Source organism: Protopterus annectens, chromosome 12.part0 (genome assembly GCF_019279795.1).
Source record: "Protopterus annectens isolate FY-2018-M chromosome 12.part0, PAN1.0, whole genome shotgun sequence".
Taxonomy (NCBI): domain Eukaryota; kingdom Metazoa; phylum Chordata; order Ceratodontiformes; family Protopteridae; genus Protopterus; species Protopterus annectens.
Window position 1 is genome coordinate 214,944,127 of NC_056746.1, and position 26,365 is coordinate 214,970,491.

Consider the following 26,365-nt stretch of genomic DNA (forward strand, 5'->3'; position numbering starts at 1 on the left):
TTGTAAATAAATAGATAAATGGATAAATGTTGTAATGGTCTAGGTAACCATAGGAATGAACCAGGTGTGGCCATTTTAGTTGAAAAAGTGCATATTTAACAGTTAATAGTACTGGCTGTTAGATACTAGAAAGATTTTGTTACACTATGTTTGAGATTCAGTTACCAAATGGACAGTTATTCCTCTGAAGCCAAAAACCTCAAGACTAAACTTTTTAATTTTGATGTAATTAAAGTTATTATGGTCATGATGGAATTGTATATTTTAATTAATCCTTGTTAGCTTTGTGTCCGGAAGAATTACAGTTTTCATTTTGTTCTCCTACCCACAAGTCATGGACCAGAATCATTTTAATTTCTGATGTTCTAACCCTTACACCCAGAGCCAAATCTAGGTTTAAAAAGTCCCTTGCAGTCACTATCTTCAGTAATTATTACTAATATAAATCCATCCAGTTCCTTTTCTATTTGGAGATCAGGCTGCACACTGATTTTAATAAGTTGGTTATCTAACAAGGAATGAAAGTGACATTATATTCACATCTGTTAGGCAATCCTAAGATTACTAAATATGTTAACCGACAATAAAAAAAAAATTCTGCCCAAAATATTTTCCTCCCATTCTAATCTAAGTATTCTTTTATCTTGCAAGCATTATATATTAAGAGCATTTAGCAGCTTACCACCCTTACAATATTTAGCAAATCCCTTAAAGATCAAGTATAAAGCTGTTTTGTTTACCATTTCATTTTGTAGTAATTAACATGTCAAGTGGGCTCTGATTCTAAAATATGCAGATTTTACTTTAGTTTCTTCACTGGAATTATATTTTTTAAGGAAGTGCATATTTCAGTGTGACCCTAAGTCTTCTGAACAGCTAGCTGTTTTATTAGAAACATATATCACTAAGTGAAGCTGTGCATTCCAAATGACCTGAATACACAAAGGGATAGTAATAAGCTTTCATCCATGTTCCTTGTCTACAGCCAAGAAAAAAAAATAATTTGAACTTGTTTGTTTTACATTGTGTAGAAAATGGCATACAGCCAGGTATTGCACAGTTAGTGACGGTAACATTATGCCTGTAAAAAGCTGTTAACACTATTCAGCAGTTGTGGCCTAAGAGTATACCAATGAGTGTGATAATGCCAAATTATTAACTTTAAAAGTGTAGAAGCTGCATTCTGACATTATGCATTCACCAAACATATTAAATTTATTACTGTCGTAGAAGGGAAATAATGATTAAATTGATTAACTCAGAAAGCATAATTACATGGATTAAATCACAATATGTTTGCAAGCACAAAACAACTAGAAAGCAATCTCTCTCTCTCTCTCTCTATATATATATATATATATATAGATAGATAGATGTATCAATATCCACATGAATCAGAGTTCCTCCCTGACCCAATTCAAGTGTAACTTGGACAACTGGATGGAAAACAGGAAATTCATCCCTAGTTTGGCACTTATGTCTCTAATGGACACAGACAGCCTGAAAATTATTCATTTCCCAGGCCCCTGCTTGCAATGTTTCATCTCCCAAGCCCCTCCTTACAATTATCAAGGGTACCAGAACTTGTTGGAGATTTGAGATGCATGACTAGGGGTAAAAAGTCCCTTGTAGTCACTAGTGTAGTAAACACCTATGAACTTATATATATATATATATATATATATATATACATATATATATATTTATATACACACACACACACACACACACATATATATATATATATATATATATATATATATATATATATATATATATTCACACACACACACACACACACACACACACACACACACACACACACACACATATATATATATATATATATGTGTGTGTGTGCGTTTACAATGAGGTAAGGGGAACCCCATGTAACACAAGTGGAAATGGAGATTCCCTTGAGCTATATTTTACATCCTGTTGCCCTGGTGACCAATTTGTCTCATGATGTAATTACTGTCCCAGATTTTCCCTGATTTTAAAGAAGTATTGAATATTATAAGGGAAAAGCTTCAGTTGAGGTATATAGCCAGAAATGCATAACCCCATCAAAAACAAAAATACAGTGTTAGAAGGCACAAAAAATCTAAGATTTGGCTCTGGGTAGAAGAGTTACAAAAATATATAGTAATATGGATAAGGATTTACTTATAGGAGCTATTTTATAGACCTCAAAAGGGCTTTCAAAAAATAATGCACTTTTGTAGAAACTGCAATGAAGTGGATTTTCTTTTGAGGTGCGCTTATAGGTCTCATATTATCTTTCTGATGCATCATTGATTGTTTCTGCAGCAAAGCTTCAAACACAAGTAGCCACATTCATGTCAGGGGTATCCCAAGGTTCAGTACTTTTCTTTATGCAGTCTTTGTTAATGACCTTCCCTGGGACCTTCCATATGTCAGTTGACTATTATTCCCAAATTGATATAGTAATCAAAAGACAAGGTAAAACTTCACTTGCCATCACTAAGGTTCTCCAAACCTGACCTATGGCATTAACTGTAGAACAAAGAGCTATTTCTATACATTCAAAAAATACTTATGCTATTTGAAACACCTCATATGTTAGTTAATGCCACCTCCCTAACACTAACTGCTGTGCATGGAATTCATCTCAATGCTGTTACTCAGCTGAAATATGCTGGAATCCTACTTAGTCGATGCCCAACTTTTGCAGCCCCTACTGAAAAAAAATCACTTACTTTCTTTAATCAATTGAATGTAGCCTATAAAATCTCTTACATTCTTAACACTGAAGCTAGACAGGCCAAAGCCATCAATGTCCTATTACCAAGCTTGGAATAATCACTACATATTATCTCCACAGTACTGTTATATGTCTCATCTCTGTTAAACAGAAAGAGGACAAAATTCTAAGATTTCTTCACTTGACTGTTAAAACCAAATGGCATTGTGTTACTTTGAAGCATTTAAAATGGATACTCATAAAATACAGATAATAATTCCTAATTCATGAAAGCTATTACCCAGCTCTGAAAAAATACTCCAAATAAGGCATGACCTCACTCAGAAATAGATCACACTGTATAAAAATCATTTAACAAAATTGTTCCAACAGCCTGGAATTCTCTTCTTGAATCTAATCAAATGCCAATAAATAAATAAATAATACATTAAAAATGCTAACCATCAGTTCAGCAAACATCTGAAAAAGCAACTCTCAGAAGCAAACACCTGCAAATGTTTCAGTAAACCAAGATGAGATACAACATCAATATCCCCATCATCTGAAGTGTAAATACCTCCACTGCTGTGATCTCACTAATGGACTTTAAATTGTATATATGTTGCGTGAATGCACATTTGTAGAATAAGGGATAGCTTCATAAACCTTTGTCCTAGCTTCTTAAACCTTTGTTAACCTAACTATATGGACAATATTTATTTATTTATTGACATTTGATGCCAATAAATTTCATTTCATTGAAATTTAATGTCACTTAAGCAGGACTAGATGTTAGTATATGTATATGTCTTATTTTTAAGTATTGTACATATAACTTTATTTTAATTTCTGTCCTTTTCATTGACTTGATATCTAAATATTTTTACTACTTTTTTGCTGCTTCTTGATACAGGATGTATCTGAAAAGGATCTTTGAACCAACATACCTACTCAGTTAACAAATGAAACACTATTCTGTCAATCAATCAATCACCAGATCTTGTCAAAATACTCCAGTTAAATGCTGAAACACATCAGAATATAAACTACTGACATGTGTCAGCATTACTAAAATAATCTAGCAGTTTAACTAATAAAAGAAGTCAGCATAGAGAATAACAGAGAAAAGCTCCTCCTTAAGACCAAAGAAGTGTGAGGTCGCATCTTATTTGAGGTGTATTTTTCAGGTGGCTCTCAAACTGAACAGAGGAAATGAAGAGCCTTAATGGAGCCTTTAGCTCTATGCTTAAACACAGAACTAGCTAAAAACAGAAACTAGACTCTAAGAAAAAGGCAGGGAAAACTGACCCGGGGAAGAGAAAGCAAAACAGATAGTACCTCTTGTGGAGGTAAATTATTTTCAGGAGTTGTCCTTCACAGGGTATAAAACAGAAAATGGGAAAACCATGTACCTATATTTGAGGAAGAAGGTCAGTCTCTTCACATCAGTACATTTAGGAGAATACTCTTGGCTGACCTCCAGATAATCAAATTCATTGTCTAGAAGGCTCAGTGGGAGGACATTTCCTTAAAATAAAGTGGAGAGAACACCAAGGGAGTAGATGGGACCCAAATATAATCAAATTCAATATCTAGAAAGCTCAGTGAGAGGACATTTTCTTAAAATAAGGTGGAGAGAACACCAAGAGAGTAGATGGGACCCAAAAGAACAGAACAGGGCCTAGTATATACCACTACTTAGAGTTAAGAAGTAGCCTGTATATAAAGTAACCAAGAATAGGAAGCAGACTCTGAGACAGATATTAATTCTAATAATTCCTTTCAGAACGCAGCCATATTCTGGGTGGTCATTCAGTAATGGAAAATATGTTTATAGTACTGGCTGGATTGTATTGGGCTGGTAAAAAGGAAGGGGCATGGAGTACTAATGAATAGATTGCCTGAGGTTCTAAACTACAGCATACATGCCAAGATTTAAGACTCCCCTGATACCTTCTCACATTGTGAAGGTCCATTTTTAACGCATAGCAATTTGCATTGTGGGCCTTCTTGTGAAATCTAATACTACCTATCAATATAGCCTGGTAATTGTTGATTTTGATGTCCTGTGTCAGTACCCTTGTGAAATGTCAGTGCAAACCCTATAGTAAAAGAACTAATAACACTATTCTCTAGGGAAAAAATTCACTAAGAAATTCTTACTCATCAAGACAGCCCATTCATATCCAGGATGATGCATAGACTTTGCCAGTGCTTTAAACTGAAACAGATAAAAATTCTCTGTATATCATCGTCAAACAGATGGGCTAGTAAAAGTGTTCAATTAGGCCGCCCTCAAACAGATGGGCTAGTTGAACGCTTTAACAAAACTTTAAAGTCTGTTTTACAAAAAGATAAAGAGATGAGTGAGAAGAATTAGGAGCTTAGAACACCTGAAATTTCTATGTCTAGAAAGTCCTGGCATCTAAATCTGGTCTCATATATACTTCAAAAGGGTTTTAATTATTTATTTATTTATTTATTTATTGACTGATTGATTGATTGTCTTTTGTTTAATGCCAAAGTTTGACTGCGTGCAAGTCGGAAATTTTAGTGGAGGCCTGGGGAAAAAGCTCCATGTAAAATAATTTTTTAGAATAAATAACAGCAACAAATTCAAAATTTTATGTATTAATTTGCAGATAATAATGCAATGTAATTAGTAAAGACATTTATCATATATAAATTAGAAGTTACATTATCATACTTAAATCAAAGACATGTTGGCATGCAATAGCTAAAGATACAAGAAAGGATAATGTAAATTGACATAAATGAGGTTAGATTTCATTACAGAGGGAGCAGAAATAGAGGAGAAGGAGGAAGAAAAGTAGAAAAATCAAGAAAAATGTAAGTAGAAAAAGTTGTGATAGTAGCAAGGTTGAGATAACAATAGTAAGGAGAGGAGGAGTGTTAGGAGGTGGTAAAGGATTATAGGTTCATAGGTAGGTACTAGGCTATCTGACCGAAGGCATTTATAAGCATAGCCAAAATGTGTTGGCTTTTGCTGCCCCCTTAGATTAGTTCCCTGTGCCTCTGTCCGGCAGAGCCACTGAAGTGATTCCCGGGTAAACTTTCTGTTTTCCATCCACTCGTCAAGGTTTCTTTTGAAGAGTGTTAGTGGGGAACTCTGCCTAATGTAGACTGGAATCTTGTTCCAGAGCATGGGAAGTCTCTGTGACAGGAATCTATCCCTCCAGCGTGTCCTATTTATTGTTGTGGTGAGGTTTAGATCCCTGGAGCATGTGGCTCAAGGGAATAAGGTTTTCTTTAGGTGGAGAATGTCCATAAGTTCTGGGTTGGACATGGCCTTGTATGTCAGGCAGAGATCACCTCTGAGTAGGCGGTATGCAACTGAGTACAGCTGGAGTTTCTTCAGTCGAGCTGCATAGGGCATCTGTTTGAGGCCAGTGATCCTCTTGGTTAGGTACTTCTGTGGTCTTTCCAGCTGTTGCAGGTGTCTTGTAAGATACATCCCAAATGGGGCGTTGTACTCTATGATGGGTCTGATGACCGATGAGTAGAGGGGCACAATAATCTCTTTTGATCTGGATGCGAACCCTTTTGTGATAAGGTGTGCCCCATAGAAGGATTTTCTAACCACTTTGGAAATGTGATTATCAAAGGAGAGTTTACTATCTACTTGGGTCCCCAGATCCCTTATTACATCTTCCGTATTTAGGGGACTACCACCTATGTGGTAGTTTGTGGGTATGTTGCTTTTTCCAAAGGGGATGACTATGCACTTTTTGGCATTTAGCTTGAGGCCATGATTTTGACACCAGGTGTCCGTCTCAGTGAGACCCTTTTGGAGGATTTCTGTGTCAGCCAGAGAGTAAATTATAGCCTCTAGTTTGCAGTCATCTGCAAACTTGGTCAGCCATAGTCCTCCTGTGCTTGCCTGTACCTCTGAGAAGTATATGCTGAACAGGAGGGGTCCTAGGTCTGAGCCCTGGGGAATGCCACTTGTAACTGGTTTAGAGTCAGACCTAGCTCCCGCAACTCTTACCATGTGGGTTCTGTCCATGAGCCAGTTGGCAACCCATCTTATGATGTAGGGGTTTATGTTCAGGCTGGTGAGCTTGTCTATAATACCAGAATGGGAATGGTGTCAAAGGCCTTTGCGAGGTCTAGGTAGGCTGTGTATACCACCTTTCCCTCATCTATAGCCTTGGTAACTGTCTCAAAAAAGTCCACCAGGTTTAGGAGGCATGATCTGCCCTTAACAAAGCCGAACTGGATAGGGTCCAGTGTTTTGAGGTTCCCAATGTCTCTGCTAATGAGTTCCATGATGATGCGCTCCATAGCCTTGCAGACCAAGCTATTCAGGCTTATAGGGCAATAGTTCCCAGGGTCTGTTGTGGCTCCACCTTTGTGGAGCAGAATAAATGTTGCTGTGCGCCACTCTATGGGTACATAACCTGTGGAGAGGCTGAGTTTGAACAGTGTGTTTAGGTGAGGGGTTAGTTTGTCTTTGAGCTCATGTAGGACGTAGCCTGGGACACCATCCGGTCCCATTGATGCTGTGTTTTTGGCTTTAGAGAGGGCTGTTTTAACCTGAGTGTCTGTGATTTCAGGAGCTCTACATTCTTCTGGTATGGTTATGGGCCCTTTTAGGGGTGAGAGGGGGATGAAGTTTGTGCTGAACCTGTCTGCCAGGATGTTGGCAATATCAGTTGGTTCAGTGTATTTTGTACCATTCTGCACTAACTCTGAGCAGATCTGAGCATTGCCACTTAGATTCTTGACATGCCTTGTGGTTATCTTTGGAGTCCTTGGCAATTTTTCTTTTGAAACTCACCTTGGATGATTTTATGAGGGATCGTAGTTTCTTGCTGATACTGACCAGGGATGTCTTCCCTTCTTGGGATTTTACTCTTTTCTGTACTAGTTTCCTCCTTCTATTGTATAGCTTGTTTATGGCAGGAGTCCACCAGACTGGTTTCCTTTTCTTAGAGGAGTGAGTCTTGGTTTTGCTTGGGATATCATGATCCATGCATTCTTGTTGGTGCACGTAGAATGCATTAGTAAAGGATTTTGCAGCTTGGACAATGTTATCCTTTAGCATGGGGGCTTTGAAGCTTTCCACCTCCGTCTTAAGTAACATGAAGTTTGTTTTTGAAAAGTTTTTCATGGTGGTTTCCTTGTCTGGGGGTGGGGGCAGAATGTGGATATCCAAAGTGATTTGTTTATGGTCAGATCTAACCAGTGAGAGGTTGACCTCCGGTGTGGAGCACCAGTCACCCATGTTGGTGATGACCATGCCCAATATGTTGTCACCTCTGGTGGGAGTGTTTGCATTTATAAATTCTAGGAAATGTTGGGCAAGGGAGTTAGTACTTGAGTAGTTCTCCCAATTAATGTTTGGATAATTGAAATCACCCAATATTAGGGTGTTTGGTAGGACCTTTATATTTCCCAGTGTTTCCAGAAATGTGGAATGGGGGTCCCGGGACATGATGGGTGATCTGTAGCAAGCTACAATTTGAATTGCAGTTTTGCCCATTGTTAGTTGCTCGTGGATGATCTCTGAAGCATTGTGCTGTGCCACTAACGTCAAGGTGTGGGTATCCTTGATGAATATGGATACGCCCCCACCTTTTGTATTTCGGTCCGGGTTCTGTGGCCAAAATGTATGGTATGAGTTATAGCCTGATAGTGCTGGGATGCTCTCTGGAGCCTTAAACCAGGTTTCTGTTACTGCACATATTGATTTTCTCCATACTGAGGAGTGCCTCAAGTGCATGCATTTTGAGGTTTAGACTTCTGGCATTGAGTAGCATTACCCTCAGTTTTTTGTTACTTGTGCTGTTTATGGCGGTGGGTTTGTCTTTTGAGCCTTGCCTAAAAAAGGCACTATGGGGGTTGCAAGAGCCTTGGTCAGTATTCAAAAACCTAAAGGTGACAGGTGCAAGCTGTCTCTAGCGAAGCAGCGTGGCTTGTCTAGCATGTCATCCCAGGTGGACAGACCCTGGATCCCCTTTGAATGACACCAGAAACTTAGCTAATTGTTGAAATTGATAATTTTTTCTTTATACTGTGGTATCATTCTCGGTGAGGGCAGGATGCTACTCAGGGTCAGGGTCATACCGGCCTGGGCTACAAGATCAGAGAGCTCTTCCATGTCTCTTTTCATATAGTCCAGGGAGGTACGGCTCAGGTCATTCACACCAACAGGGACAATGACAGAGTCGCATTTGTACTTGTTCTGGAGTGACCTGAGTGCTTGTGTTAAGCATACATTTGGAGGAGCAGTAGTTGGGGTGAAAAAAAAGAGGAAAAGAGACAAGGGATATAAAAGCTGAAAGAGTCAGTGTGATTGATAGTAAGATTGGTAATGAAAGAGAAACAGAAAGAATAGGTTTAGTCAGGATGGGAGCATGAGCATAGTCACGAGGAGGATAGGTGTTGTTTTAGGTTGTGCTTGAAACTTGCAATAATGTTGTTTTATTTTAGGATGGGTGGGATAGAGGTTTATTGAAGAAATTTGCTGGTTGCTCTGAATTATTGTGACCTCACCCTATATTCTGGCATATCTAATTTGTCTTTTCACTTTGCAGACTTTTTCTCCATGTTCTACCTTGCACAAAGATTGCTGGCCTTCCTGTGAATTGCCATGTATGCTCCCAACAGAAGTAACTTACAACTGTTCTGGGGATTTAGATCCTCTTTCAACAGAGATATAACATTGTATTCCTTTATTTAAAAGTTTTTCATATCTACTACATACTTTGACAGGATATGCATGACATTTTCTGGGACTCTATATTTAGGACAGCCCGTACATGTCTGTTTCTCCTCTTATTTCCTTGAGTATTTATTGCCATTCATTGCTGGTGTGACTCCACCCATAGTGCCACATAAGTATTTCTGAATATTGCTTACCATTTAATATTTTAAAGCAACTCTAAACTAAATATGCAGCTTGGGACCTAATCTATACAACAGTCATAGAATTGTCTTAACCTGGTAGTTCTTTAACAATCTCAGCAAAAATTCAGTTTTATAAAATCAAAACAAGGATTTTTTGTCTGTAATAAATTATTTGGTTATAAATGTTAATGTGAATTAATTGTTGAACCTTAAAAAAGAGAAAGGAATGGACCAGAGGAGCTGAATCCATTTTCAAACTGTGCAGTAAGGCAGTCAACTTACACTGACTTCAGAAATTTAATTTTTTTTTTTACTTTCAACCACACATAATTATGGATTTATGATACTGTTAGTGGTAAATTGTTAAATAGGAAAAGACAAGCATTTTGCGTTCATGTTGCATGTGCATTTTAAAGAATTTCATTTGTGGAATTCATCATTGTGGAAGGATGCGTGTGTTAGAGAGATGTATTCAAGCAAGTAATATATTTTTTTAGATCATATAGTATGCTTTTTTTCACAGTTTTCTTTCAATAGTAAGTCAAAGCGGATGACAGCTTGCTAATTAATGGAACAACACAGGGGCTAAAAACTGCAGTGTCATGTAAGGGATCTCAGTAACCGAAAACATGGAGGAAACGTGTGTTTACAGACCATTTCAGAACTCCCTGAAAGTTTTCAAAATATGTCTCAAATCTGCGGACACAGTAAGACTTCACTGCAGTTTAAGGAAAACAAATGTGCTTTAATTGAAGAGATAAGCTGAAAATTTCTCTCTCTCTCTCTGTTATATACAACTAATTAGTTTTGTATGTTCCAGGTTAAGGGAAAGGTTATGTTCATGGGTACTCCCTTTTACCAGTCTAATTATCCCTAAAGGGCTGTTAAACCCATCAACAAATGGAAGGAAACTGCCCTCTGACCAAGAATCTCTCAGCATCAAATTCCATCTGGATCCTAAAACAAACATTTAGAACTTACATGCCTTGAACTCTTCCTGCTGGCTTCACCTTCATTGCATGTCATTTCAAACAAAAGAAAATACAAAAAGGACATCTTCATAGATGATTCTGGTGTTAATGACTCTTCCCCCAAAAGGGAGTGAAAATGAAGGTCAGTGGCAGATGCCTGGCTGCCGATGTTCTATGCTGAATAAAAGGAAAAGGCCAATTAATTTGTTGAAATTAACAATAGCATGTATGCCAGGTCCATCAGCCAGTTATTAAAGTATAACTCTGGGAAGTATGCCCTGATGGTTTTATTTTCCTGATTTATAATTACCAGGTGGCATTTGCCTGTGGAATGAACTGTTGATGTACATGTAAAGCTACCATCCTTTCTGAACATTCATCAAGTGCAGACACAAAGTCTGTTCATAAAGCATGACTTAACAACATCCTTTACTTCAAATAATTTTTTGTCACACCAGATAACTGATGTGGAAAAAAGAAAATACAGCTCTAAAAGAATATACTTTTCCTTTAACAGAATTAAAATGTTTACCTTTCCAAGGAATGAGTTAACTGTCATTGACTCATATTATTTAATAATTTTACTTCATCTTCTTTGTCCAAGAGCAGATTATGCTCTAGTTTTCTAAAATTGTATTTCTACCTGACTATTCAACAGCTTTCTGTAATGGACATAAACATGCTATAATAGACATAAACATGCACACACACGTGCTCATGCACATAAACCGTAAAATATTTTTATATCTTTATATCTGAGATTTAGACATTTTGTCAGCTTTGCAAATGATCGACGTTATTTGCAACTAGCATTTTACATCAAATGACAGATTTTTAGAAAAAGTATGGTGGCTGTTTATGGGAGATCACAGTACAGCAGGGAGGGAGATTTTTGCCCTTTCCCAACTGGGTGCAGGAGGTTTGTTCCTCTGTAAAAAAAAAAAAAAATTTTGTGTGTTCTTTTAATTTTCTTTGTTATGCATTTCAAACTTTTTAGATTGATCATTTGTAGTTTAATATTATGAGTATTGAAAGAAATGTCATGTACCCATATATCTATACCTATATTATTGTCTATAAATTATTTATATATAGCTGTATGTATATACATATCTACATCTCTCTCTCTCTCTCTCTCTCTATATATATATATATATATATATATATATATATATATATATATATATGTATATAGATAATATATATTATCTATAGCTTATCTATATCTATATATTGATTTATATATATATTGATTTATATATATATATATATATATATATGTATACCAATCTATAGGTCATTCTCTCTCTCTCTCTCTCTCTCTGTTCTCCCCTGCATCAGCTTAGCAATGGTGCTACTCTAACCCTAATGCTGCCTCTTCTCCCAAACTGTAACCCTAGCCTTTACTTTAATAAAAACCTTCCCATAACACTGCCACTACCCAAGATACACTTAGACTCACAAACATGCAGAAACACACACTAACAACATTATATCTTCTTACCTAACTCTTACACTAACCCTAAAATATATAAATATATATATATATATATATATATATATATATATATATATATATATATATATATGCACTTGCACACAAACATACAAAACCTATTACGCACCTATTCCAGCCCTAACCCTAACTCTCATATACACATAGACATAAACACTCTCACCCCCTCAGACCCCCTCACCTTTCTTGATGAAACATTCCCTCAACATTTTGCCTGCTTAGCTATCTGTACCTTCAATATTAAGCATGACCCCCTGCACTCATAGACCAGATGTATGTTTGACTAAATGATGGGACCCCATATCTATACATTATTCCTGTGCCTGCCTGACATTATGTCTCCTGTCGATCGCCATATGAATCGGTTCATTCTCCACATTAACCTGCTTATAGCAAGTTCACATCAACATGTGGAGGCTAACTGCACTCTAGAGAAGAATGCACCTGTGCCTAACCATACTTTGACCTAAATTAGGGGTGAGAACCAGTCATTGGGTAGTGCTGTCATCCTTAGCAGGTCATGTTTATTTATAGTAAGTTCTAACCCCTCCCCAGGGATTGAGTTGGGACCTGTTATGTCCTCTCTGCAAAATGTACTTTCTGCAATCACACTCGCAGGGCTATATCATATGATGCTGCTTGTCCAATGAGGCAGATATCAAAGGACCATATATAGCATATGGACCAGACCACCAAATATTCCATTTATCTGTCTTTTGCAGTTTATTTAGTTTAGCTTACTGTAACTTATGTATTCCATCGATGCACAGCAGCTGCATTTTTATATAAGTTGTCTAATTCCTGTACAGTTTAACATGGGTTTATGTTAGATAATCGAACTTTCAAGAGTGTCATATAGTCGACACCATATGATCTAACTTTTAAAAGTTCGAAAATCTAACAAAAAAATAAACTACACAAATAACCTACCTGAACGGTTTAAGCAGGGGGGGAAATCCCCCTGCACCCCCCCCAGTCTTTAAATATACCAACTCCGAGATCGTACTACAGTGTAAAAAAGGGAAATCTTCCCATACTGTGCTGTACAGAGATCTCCATTAAAACATTTGAACTTTCAAAAATTCTATCATATGGTGTCGACCATATGACAGTCGAACTTTTGAAAGTTCGATCATCCAATATAGACCCATTTTACATATGGACCATCACATGGGTGGTCTTCAGTTCTAGTTCTGAGGTATTTTAACTTTTTATACTGTCAGGTATTGTTTTGCATTATTTTAGCAACATAGCCATAATTTAATATTTTAGATATGTTTTAGTAAGTTTGATCTTATTTTGTTAAGTTGTCTTGAATCAGGTCTAATTTGTTGAGAATGCCATTTTCTTATTGTATGACTGTCGACCTTTTAATATTTTTATTTTCTTATGTTCTTTACTTTGCTTGATAAAATAATGTCAGATATAAATTGTTGGGGTTTTGTTTTATTGGGATAGCTGTTTTGGGGGCTAATGTTTATTTTAATGTATACAATGTGTGTGCAGATTTATTTTTTTATTTTTATTTTTTAATTAAATGGAAATTAAATATCAGACAACCTGTATGGACTTCTGCAAACTCATAAAACATCCACAGCAAAGAAAATATTTATAACCAATGTTAAAGTCACATGCTGGATGCCAACCGATAACAACAGGACATGAAGACAATTAATACATGAAAGGCTTTTTCTTAATAAGCTCTGCATTCAGCATAACGTTGAACCACGGTTTCCTGCAGGCATTTAACAAAACCTGCCTTGTACATTCTTTGTAATCAGATTACAGCTGTATAGCTGTACAGTGCTCAGAAAACTACGTATGGCAGTTTTTTTTTATGCCCTGTTATTTTATCCATTCATATGATATTACTCTGTTATAAATATATCTTTTATTTAGGCTGCTTTATCAGTGTGAAGATGTGCATGTCAAGACGAAAGTACTTACTCATTTTAATGAAATACTGAAAAAGGATGTTTTGTAGTTCGTTTTTATTAATAATTAATTGTGAATGAATGCAGTTTGGTTGCTTCCACTATTACTCATCAAGTTACAACTTGGTAAGGAATCACCTCACTGAAACAACTGGTTAAGAAATTAACACAATGAAAACTGTAAGCATTGTGCATTTTTTGCAGGTTGACAGTCCCCTGTTCTGCCAGTGTGGACAGCAAGCCCTTCTCCACCTCCCCAAGTTCTATATATCAATGCCACAATCACTTAAACAGGAAGAAGGGACCAGTCTCTCTAAAGAAAGGAATCAGTACTGATGCAGACTTAGAAACTTTATCATCAGGGATTTTCAGGGGCAGTCAGTGAAAACTGAGTTCAACATCACCAGACTGTGCTTTGAGAGCTGGTTCCCCATGCAGTTTTAATGAGAAGTAGAGTGGCCCATTTGGTTATACCAAACCTGGTGTTTGTATTTTAATCACGCTTTTGTGTTTTGTTTTGCTTACCTGCAGATGAAATGGGGGTATTAGAGCGAAGTTTCTGAACTGATGGGGAGCTTATGTTATGCATAGGGTGTTATAAATGTTTTGATGATATTCATACAATGTATGTAAATAAAACATATGATTGTCCAAAAAAGGAATACATGAATTTATTGTGGCACTACAAGTTTTGCATATTTTCTCAGAAGTCTCAGAGAATCACCACTTTATTGCATCAGCTGCTCCATGTTGCAGATATTATTTAATATTAAATCTAAGATCATTCAACATGAAATACAATGGTTGGTGCTCTTCTCAAACCAAGGTTGGGAGACCAAGAAAATAGCTCCCTGCTCATTTACTAATGAACTATAGCAAACAGATTGTGCAAATTCCTTGCTACACATTAAGCTAATAAATACATTATTTATTAAGCTACAATATCATCCACTGGTACTCCACTCGGACTCTATTAACAACTGCTGATTGCACCTCCTCATAACAACTTGAGCTTGGGGTGGCCATCCCCTTCACCCTGTTCTAATATGGTGTGTGTATCCTGCCAAGGAGGTGTGGCTTCTAGTCTTGTGGAGTGAACTGTAAGTAGACATTGTAGGAGACCCTGGAGATTGAAGAGGGAGGAGAGGAGTCTTAAGAAAATGCCGTGGTACATTGGGTGGTGGCAGTTGGTCTAAATAATAGAAACAAGAAGAGAGAAAATGGACATGGGCTGAGATTGTCAAAGCCACAGCAAAACAGAGAAGTGCTGAAAGCCACAGTGGGCAATGAGATACATCTGTAGGAATGAAAAGTAAGGAGCAGGCTGCGGGATGAAAAGTAAGGAGCAGGCTGCGGAATGAAAAGTAAGGAGCAGGCTGCGGGATGAAAAGTAAGGAGCAGGCTGTGGGATGAAAAGTAAGGAGTAGGCTGTGGGATGAAAAGTAAGGAGCAGGCTGTGGAATGAAAAGTAAGGAGCAGGCTGTGGGATGAAAAGTAAGGAGCAGGCTGCGGGATGAAAATTAAGGAGCAGGCTGTGCAGGCTGTGCAGGCTGTGGGATGAAAAGCAAGGAGCAGGCTGTGGAATGAAAAGTAAGGAGTAGGCTGTGGAATGAAAAGTAAGGAGCAGGCTGCGGGATGAAAAGTAAGGAGCAGGCTGTGGGATGAAAAGTAAGGAGCAGGCTGTGCAGGCTGTGGGATGAAAAGTAAGGAGCAGGCTGCGGGATGAAAAGTAAGGAGCAGGCTGCAGAATGAAAAGTAAGGAGCAGGCTGTGGGATGAAAAGTAAGGAGCAGGCTGTGGGAGACTAGCAGACAAGAAAAGGCAGGAATCCAGACAGGAAGAGGCAGTGAGGGGCAAGAAAGATAATGACATGCAGGAGCTTAGATGTGAGAGGGCAATGGGGGAGTAGAAGAAGAAGATGAAGGGGGTGCCCAAGGTAGTGACAGAGCAGTGGGTGGATCAGCATGAAGAATGTATGGAGAAACAGTATGAGGAAAGGGAAGAGGGGAGTCCAAGGGGAGGGAATCATGAGAAAATAACAGTAAGAAGGACATGAAAGGGGTCTAAAGAAGCATGCAGAGAGAAGCAGTAGGTGGGGACAGTTTGAAGGGCTGGAGCTAGTGTAAGAGGACTGAGGACAGGGTACAGGTATGAGAGGTAATACATGGGGCAAAGAGCCATGCAGGAGATAAGAGTCACTGTGGACAAAGGTAAGAAATCTTTGGTGATTTCTGGTGACTGAAAACTCAGTCATCCAGGGGAGTAAGATTTTGGCAATGGAAAAATCATCCAAATTAGAGTGAAACTGATCACTGGGATTAGACTTAGTAAAACATGGAAAGACAAGACCAATGTTGTCATCACAATGAAGGAGGGGCACACTGACACACTGTACTTGTGCACATAGATTCCAATGCATTATTACAGGAGAGGGCTGGGATGGTGAGAAGAAAGGCCCTGAGCAGTGGTAGACATATGAGGATGGGGGATTGGAGGCAGAATTCTAATAGCACTAACTCAGCCAACAGCAAGAACAGTTCATATAAGAGCAGATTAAACAGTATATTAACTGGCTATGACTGTGAACAAGAGAGAGGATTTGGGGCTGCTTAGGTGTTGGGAGAGAACCAGGCAGGAAGATCACCTCTATGTCAGTCATAATCTACATTTTAGCTAAGGTGAGGCAGTGATGCTCTAAGCTGAGCTGGAAATTCACATTACTATGGCTGTAACTCTAAACTAAGATTATAGAGTATCACAGAGGGGCAGGTACTCTGACACTAGACAAGACAGGCATGGCAGAAAACATAACAGAGGAACAAAGATGACTCTGAGGATCTTTGGGTAATAATACCATGGAATGAAAGGGGTTTAGAAAGTATGATGTAGGAATGGGGCCAGAGGTGCAGGAATGAATGATAGACACTACTGGTGTAACAGAAACACGGGCTATTGATAAAAGAGGGGGGATAGAGAGTTGCTAGGCTACACGTTGTTCAGAAATCACAGATGGGGCAAGATGTGGGGGAGCTGTGACCTACATTAGTGAAGGTATTAAATGTGAGGATAGAAAAGGAGCACTACCCACTGAAGGGATGAGAGTGCAGCAAGGTTACTTCAAAGCAAGTACGTTTGAAATGATTGTCCATGTACTGAGTGTGCTGATGGACTGTTATATCAAAGCAAGCATCTTTGAAATTACTGGCCATGTACTGGGTATGCTGATGGACACACTGTAATGACCCAATGATCCATCTAATGAAAACTCTGGAGAGACTAAAGAATGAGTCTGGGGCAAAGGGTAATAAGCATACTAGGAGCATACTGAAAAATCTTAAACTCCATAATAGAGGGAGAGAACAATGTCTAACTAAGTTTCCTGAGACATGACTGGTGTATTTACCTAGTATGAGGCTGACCAGCATAGGACAAAATTTTCAACATGAATCTGACCCAGGGAGGGGTTGGGTACATAGAAATCCAGGTGAAGGCAGTGATGATCAGCTGTGATCATACCAGTATGTGGCTTTAGAGTGAGGAAAGGGTGAGGCTGCAAGGGCAAAGACAATGGTGTTGAGTTTCATAGATGGTGCATTAGGGGATGTGTCTTTGTGTCAAACACAGTTTGACTCATTGACAAAGGAACAACAGCATTGTCACAGAAAGCCACTTTCAGTGAACATATGGCATTGCCCTTCCAACACTGTTTTATAACCATGTATTTGGTATATATAAATTGGGGCTGTGCCCACCCCCCACCCCATGAGACAGTGCAGAGGAGCTAGCCCGCCTGCAAAAAAAAATCTTAAATGTCTGTTCACTGAGAGTAGCTTTCAGGTTTTTTTTTTTTGGGGGGGGGGTGCTGTTTTATCTGTAGGATAAAAACTATTAACCAGGTAATCGTGCATTCATATTTTATACTGATATGGGGAAGACAGCCATGGGAATCATTCAAGAATGGAGAATTTGAGGCAATGAACAAATATTTTATGAATCAGTCAACAGGAAAAAGAAAATGCCAACATTGCTATATAGCAATGTGAAGCTAAGGAGTAAGGAAAAGAGAGGGCTATGGGGTAGACAAGGCACAGAACAAGGAGGCAGTAGGGTAATAAAGAAGGAGAAGACAATAAAAATATGAGCAAGGAGAAAGTTAAGAGAGGAAATGCAGAAGGGGAACACCTGATTTTTATGACTAGTAAGGATGAGAGGAGTTTATGGAAGACAGGAAAGAGGACATGATATGCTTTAATGAAGGAAATTGAAATCAGGGTGTCGTGCTTGGGGAGAGAGCTAGGTCAGGGTGGAAAGATTAGTGGTTTAATACTGGTACAGAGCAGGAAGAAGTGAAACATTATAAAAATATTATAAGAGATGCTGCCTTCCCGAGTTCTCTGCAGTTTAGTCATTGTTTTGATGGATACCATAATGTAGATATTCAACTAATCACTGGTCAGCAAGGAAGCACCTGAGGTCCCGAAAATGTCAAGAATGGCAACCTTGCATAACGTGGAGGAGGTTTAGCAGGAAAAATTTCAGGGAATCATAGCTGGATTAGCCAATAGAGAGGTAAAGATTTTCTTTAAATGTGGTCAAATTTTGTTTCTTAAGCCTTAAGTCACTGATCTCTTTTTCTTGATTTTACATGCTCCAATGCAGTTTCTTGTTTAATTATCCAAATGCTTTGGGTTTCTAATACTGTTACAGGAATGGCTACTATTCTTGAGTGAGGGTATGATCAAAGTTCTTGAAATTAGTATTACTTTAGTCTCTTATGCTTTCCAAGACTGCTCCTCTCAGCACCTGCAATGTACCCAGAATTACCTCCTTCTGCAATTGGTATGGAGTTACATATATCAATAGCATATTTATGCATGCTTGAACTTTTTTTTAGCCATGTTGCTCTTACTACTATTGTAACTTTTTTCATATATTTATCCTTTATTATTCAAGCTCTGCTCACATAACCTGGCGTTTTATGGCATGTTGTTTTACTTGGTAAGTAGGACACTGTAATCATCTGGTGCAGCTATTTCAATGATTAATGATACCTTTGTCTTTTGTTTCTTTGACTACTATATTTGGTTTTCTTCATTCTGGTTTCTTGACTATTTGTATTAAATGATCCCATGTGATCATTACATTCTCATTTTAAGAATCATACATGTGAAGGGATAAATATTTTCTTCATTTTTAGTAATACTTTGGAATTCATATTTCCAGTGCTTCACAGCTACACATATGTTGGAGTGTTTTCAAAATCCTTAAAGTAGCAGTCTTGCCATATTGTGCCTTTTATTATGCAGACCTTAGCCATAAGAATGTCACAGACAGCATTAACATGTGAAACTGTTTCTAGTTCTGTACACCAGAACTGACACTCGTCAGCATCTCCTACTTATATGCATTTTGTAAACCAGTGTGCATGTTCAGTAACTTGAGCTACCATTATTAATATTTCATGTTTTGGTTTAAATTCACTGCTCCTTAACCATTTATGTGTCAAATCTACTAGATCAGCATGAACTATATACTTCCCATTATAATTCTGCATTAACAATTTTCTTTCTATTTCACCTGATCCTGTTCTTTTTATATATATATATATATATATATATATATATATATGTGTGTGTATATATATATATATATATATATATATATATATATATATATATATATAGGATGTGTACAGATGCTCGACTGCATCTTTCACCGAATCCCAATTTGGTGAGCATACTTGCACGAAAGTGCTATTCACCGAAGCAGTACTTTCGCGTAAGTATGCTTGGTGTACCAGTTGTACTACGGTGCAGTAAGGGAAAATGCCCTTTTCCCCACTGTAGTGCGACCTCGGAGTGAGAATATTAAAGTAGGGGGTGTGTGGGGGTGCAGCCCCCCACATCAAGGGGTGCAGGGGGGGTTTGCTCCCTTGCATTCAAGTAGATTTTGTGTTTTTTTTTTTAACATACTGTAACGAAAGCACTTTTTCGATGAAAACACTTTAGTTAAAGTGTGTTTTATGGTAATGGATTCGGGCTTTTGAACTTTCATTCAAAAGTCCTAGATCCATATATATATATATATATATATATATATATATATATATATATATATATATATATATGTATAGATATATTTTTGACACTTTCTTTGCCACCTGCTTTTTATCTTCTTTTGGTTTGATTTCCGGTTCCTCTCCTTCCCAAAATACTTCTACTAATCTGAGCAAAGATGTCTTCTTAGACTTGTTTTCTTCATTGTTTAATGCATCTGATGATGTCAACAAATATGCATGCAGTCTCATGACTGCAGGCCTGTTCATGTAGTGAGTTTCTAGAAGGCACGTATCCCTACACATCGGGGTATATATAATCTTGTCATGCACTGGTTTTCATGTCATTTAATTAGCATGAAGCATTTTGCTTGTTTTCTTCATCAGTTCATCAAATGTTTTTTGAGGCCAGTCAATCACTCCAAAGCTGTAAGTTAGAAAAGGAAGAGCAAGCCGATTTATAGGTTATTCTTCGATGTCGATGCCATTTTTAGTATTAGACTTAGTCTTCTAAAGTATACTTTACTTAGTTTTCTTCTCATTTTTCATATTTTATTGCTGACCCTTCATCTATTCCCAAATATTTATACAATCTCTCCTGTTCGAGTTCTTTTATATCACATTCCTCTCCCACGTTGATATTTACTTGGTGCTTCAGTTCTCCTCCTATAACTGCTGCTTTTGCACATTTATCAAAAACAAATATCATTCTTAGATCATCTTAAGAAAGCTTTAATCATCCGAGCTGTGATTTCAGCTCCTCATCCAATGAACTACACAATTTTAGGTCATCCACAAAAAGTAGACAACATGCCTTTTGGACAAGATTGTGTATTGGAAATTAATCATAGTCTGTTAAGTAAACAATTTAGTGGGTTAATAGAAAACAGAAGTAGTGACAGTATGTGAAATTAGTGAAATAATTAGCTCTTTATCATGACTCAGTTGTAAAGTGGTTCATCACTGTTGTCATCCTCATCCCTTGCATCGTGTTCATCTATCAAATGTTTTTTAATAATGTGTACCATGGTTGTGCTGCCCTTTTTACAGTTCTCTGATATGACTTTGTTTAACAGTAGATGATCCGTTGTTCTCTATGTTTTTCTTTCATCTGTCTGGTTCTCTCACCATGATTTAATTTTTTTCTAACTGACTACAAACTCTGTATCTGTTTCAGTATATGATTTATATATTGTCAAGGGGTAATTTATTGGCCTATACTTATTTTGCTGGTTTGCAAGTTCACTCTAAAGGAAGAATATGTTTTTTTTTCTGTTGTTAGCCAGGTTATTCAGGATATGCGTATAAATCCATCCATCTTGAGTCCCTTTATGGCTAAATTACTGTACAAAGATGTTAATACATTTGGCCAGAACGAGGGTACTATATCCAAACCTGGGGTTGTATCCGGACTAGGCATTTTCCGTTTAGGAGCCTTTCTTAATTTTCTCTCAATTCCTCTAAATGTTACTTTATTCCATTTAATATCCTATATATCAACACTTCTTTTAGCTCTTCTGCCTACTGGGCATCTTTTATTAAGTTTAACAAGATCTTCATAAATACTTCAAAATGTACCCATTTCTTCTTTTATTTGTTATTTTTGTAACTTTCTTTCCCAGTTATCTGTAAAACTGTTTGAGATCATCAATGAATTCCTAGTTTTGCAATTTTCCTTTGTATTTTTTCTGCATACCTTCTAAGTTTTCTACTTGTGCTGATATTTTTGGTTTATTTCTTTCTGAGTGAGTTAGGCTGTGAGATTATATTCCGTCATTTGTGTCATTTGTTCACACATTTATTACGTTTCTCTTTCTCCGCTAGTTGTGTGACTGTGGAGTTACTATATTTGAAGTAATGGGGGTGTGGGGAAAAACTGCTCACATGGGGATGCAGCCTGCATGGAGGTTTGCTCCCTTATAAAAGCATTGTATATGTATATTACAGGTTGGTCTTTAAGGAGTTATACTATTGATCATTTGTGATCAGCCAGTTAGGTATCACTCTTTGTGAGCTGATCATTGATAAGAAAAAGCAGGGGAAGTCAGCGGGGAAATCCCAAAGGAAAGGCTGGTTGCATTCAACAATCTTCAGGTCATCAATCCTAAAACAAACTGTGTAAGTGGCTATTATAGACAGATAAGAGTCAAACCAAATTTAATTTTATCACTGCTTACAGTAAAATCTGTCTGTAGAGTACCGGTAGATGAGATTTTCCTGAACTTCAGCAAAGTCTCAAGTCCATCATTCAGTGGCATCTGCTGCAAAAACTGCAAGACCTCTAAGGTTATGAGTGGACCTAAGAATGCAGTATGAGTAAAGTGTAGGGCATAGGTTCAAAGGTTCATAGGAGGTTACTAAGCTAATGACCCTAGGGCCTTTACAAGCCTACCCATGTAATACTCGTGTTCCCTAATTGACCATTGTTAGATGGTTTGACTGTTTTCAGAGTGAAGCTATGATCAGCACCAGATGCTCATATCCATGAGGGACATAGGTGCCACCACAGGAGTGAATTTTATGGTCTCCCATCCAGTTGTCCAGGTTGTGGCTAAATAAGGTCATTGAGGAGCTCTGCTTAATGTGAAATGGGAGTTTATTCTAGAGTAGCGGCAGTCTCTGGGAGACATATCTGTACCTCCAGCATGTTTTGTTTAAGTCACATGCTAGGCTGAAATTGCTGGAGTGAGTGACTCTTGTCCCATTTGATTTGCGGATATGCATCATTTCTATTAGGGCAGGATCAGAGACTGCTCTGTAGGCCAGGCACAGTTCACAACTCAGCAGCCTGTAGGACTCAAGAGTACAATGACAGGGCTTTCAGTCTTTCTATGTAGGTCACATTCTGGAGTTCCTGAATTCTATTGGTCAGGAACCTCTGTGGTCTGCCCAGCTGCTTCATGTGTCTGGTGAGGTACATGCAAAAGGGAGCATTGTACTCTATTAGTGGCCTGATGAGGATGAAGTAAAGAGGAGTTATAACAGCCTCGGTCTTGCACGCTGCATGCAATGCTTTTACTAATGAGGTGTGTACGTGGACACATAGTGATCAAAGTTTAGACTGCTATCAACTTGTGTTCCCAAGTCACGCACCACTGGGTTCAAGCATGTGGGGTGTTATCTATAGTGTAATTTGCAGGGACTACCTCTTTGCCAAAAGGGCCAATGATGCGCTTTTTTGCATTTAGTTTTATGCTGTGGCTTTGACACCAATCATTTGTCTCTGTTAACCCCTTCTGTAATATGCTAATATCTTTAGGAGATGCAATGATTGCTCCCAGTTTGTCATCATCTGTGAACTTGGTAATCCACAGGCTGTCTACTTTTGGCTGGACTTCCAAGAAATAGATTCCAAACAGTAGAGGGCCCAGCACAGAACTTTGGGGTACCCCACTGGTAACTGTTCTACTGGTGGAGGTGGAATCCCCAGATTTGACAGTACGGGGTCTGCTGGTGAGCCAGTCGGCTACCCATCTAGTGACATATGGGTTAATCCCCAGCTGAGAGAGTTTCTGGATGATACCTGAGTGGGAAATTTTGTTGAAAGCCCTGGCTAAGTCAAGATAGGTGGATGTACTGCTTTGCCTTTGTCCAGAGCTTTGGTGACATTCTCAAAGAAGTCCCCCAGGTTTAATAAGCATGATCTACCCTTAATGAAGCTAAACTGGGTCGGGCTGAGAGTTTGCAGGTTACTTATATCCTTGTTGATAACGTCCATGATGATTCTTTCCATGGTCTTGTAGATAAGTCTGGTTAGGCTTATGGATCTATATAGTTTCCTGGGTCGGTTGATGGACCCCTTTGTGCAAGGGAACTAAAGCTGATGTTCTCCACTCTGCTGAAACAAAGTCAGTGCTCAGGCTATCGTTAAAGTAAGTGCCAAGTGGATCCCCTAGGTCATGTTTTAGATTGTTTAGTCAACAGCCTGAGATCTCATCTGGTCCCACAGAGGCCATGTTTTTGGCCTTAGAGAGTGCAGCTATGACCGCTCGTTGGAGATACTGGGGAGACAATGGTGCCAGGTATGCTTTGGGGTTTAGCTGATGGGGACATGTGGATGAAGTTTGCTCCAAATCTGTCAGCTAACAGGTTGGCAATTTCTTCAGTCAGTGAGAGTGGTACCATCCACTATGTGCTGGGCACATAGCTGGGTATTCCCTTTTAGATTTTGCATGTAACTAAAGAATGCCTTATGATTGTCTTTAGCTAGGGAAGCTAATTTAGCCTCATAACTAGCTATTGAAGACTTTACCAGATATCTGATTTACTTGTTCAAGCTGTAGAGGGTGTTCTTTCTCTTGTGACTAAGTTCCCTCTTGTTCTTAGATATCAATTTCTTCCTTTTGTTATATAACCTGTTTACACCTAAGGTCCACCAGGGTGGCTTGCTTTTGTGGGAGGACTTGGTTTTGATCCTGTCAAGTACAGCAGAGTCAATGCAGTTGTATAAGTGGTAATACAGAGTGTTTGTATAATCCTCTGCATCGGCGTCATTGTTGGTTGCATTAGCAGGGCGTTTGAAACTTTTCAAACCATTGCTTAGTAGGCTATAGTTTGTTTTGGAGAAGTTTCTCATTATTATTGTCCTGTGGAGGTGTCAGGTCTGATTGTTAATTTGTACAACACAGACTTATGGTCTGACCTTACTAGGCAAGGCAGAACACAGGAACCCCCATATTGGTTAGTACTAAGTCCAGAACATTTGAGCCCTTGTGGGGGTGCATACTATCTGTTCCAAAGCATTTGTATTAAAAAGTCCAGGACCCTCAGAGTGATTAAGCTTGTGCTCATGTATATTGCCCACTCGATAGAAGGAGAGTTGAAATCTCCCATGTCCAAGGTGTTTGGCTGTGCAGTGAGTGACTCAAGCAAGACCAGGTAGGCGGTGTGCTTTTCAGGGTTCATGGTGGGAGAACCTGTAGCTAGCAATGTTGTGATAGGGTGTTTTTCATATAGTTATTTGGACCTGAAGTAGAAGAGCCTTACTGTTTAACCAGTCTCCAGGTGTATTTGGATTTAATGAAGATGGTTACACCTCCACCTTTGGTTCTTTTATGCTCGATTTGAGGTCAGAACATGTGAAAGATAGTGTGGCCTTGCACTGCCAGGGTGCTCTCTGCAGCCTTGAACCAAGTCTTGGTGACTGCACAGATGTCATCATTTTCCAAGGTAAGGAGAGCTTCCAGGGAGTTCAGTTTCCTGTTTAGACTCCTAGCATTAAGCAGCATAATCTTTAGTTTGTCTGTAGTGGATTTTTTTATGTTGGAAGTTTTACTGTTTTGGTATTGCCTAAAAAAGGCACTATGGGGGAGGCAAGCATCTTTACCAGTATTTGAAAGCGAAGAGGAGACAAGTGAAGACCATCTCTGGCAAAGCAACATTGTCTGTCAACCATGTCTTCCCAGACTGACAGATACTGGATGTCTGTATCCCCCCAGACTGACATCAGAAGCTAAGTCAATTGCTGAAGTCAATAATTTTTTGTTTACATTGTGGCATCATCCTGGGTGAAGGTAGAATGTTGCTTAGGGCTAGGGACATACCTGCCTGGGGCACATAATCTGAGAGTTCAGTCATGTCTCTCTTCATATAGTCCAGGAAAATACATCTCAAGTCATTCACCCGACATGTCTATGACAGAGTCATAACAGTAATTGCTGTTGAGTGACTTGAGTGCATGCATGTTTTGATAGATCTTGGCCCCTGACAGGCAGTTGACCATAATCTTCTCCTTGACCAGCCTGGTGAGGGGCCATCTGTGTGTCTCACTATGGAATCTCCTATGACCAGGACATTTGGTTTTGAGATGTTCTGCCTTAGGGGCTTATTCACTGAGACACTGGTATGTGTGAAGTTATGTGACGTAGATTTTGGTCATGATTTAGTATGTTTGAGTTGTTTGCACCTGGGAGGTCTCTGGTCTTTTGGTAGGCTCTAAGTGAGTACCTCCGCATATGTGGGTTTATGTGTCATGACTTTATCTTGTGTGAAAGGAGAGGTGTGTGTGTGCTGACAACCTGTTTGATGTCTTGTTTACTGTTATGTGAGAAGATTGATTCCAGTTTCATAGTATAGTTACATCTCTCACATGCTGTTTTTGTTTGTTGTAGGAACAAATGGTTGTCAGTATGCATGAGGCAATTATTACATTGCCTCAGGATGCCCATGTGAATCAGGTTGGTTGCTGAAATGCTGGGAAACTAACTGTACATTGTAGCAGGTTAAATTGTAAGTACTGTTAGGGGGGGGTGGGTAGGTTAGATCAGCTTTTGCTCTAGGGTTAGCAAGGCAACATTCTATTGGGGATTAGGGA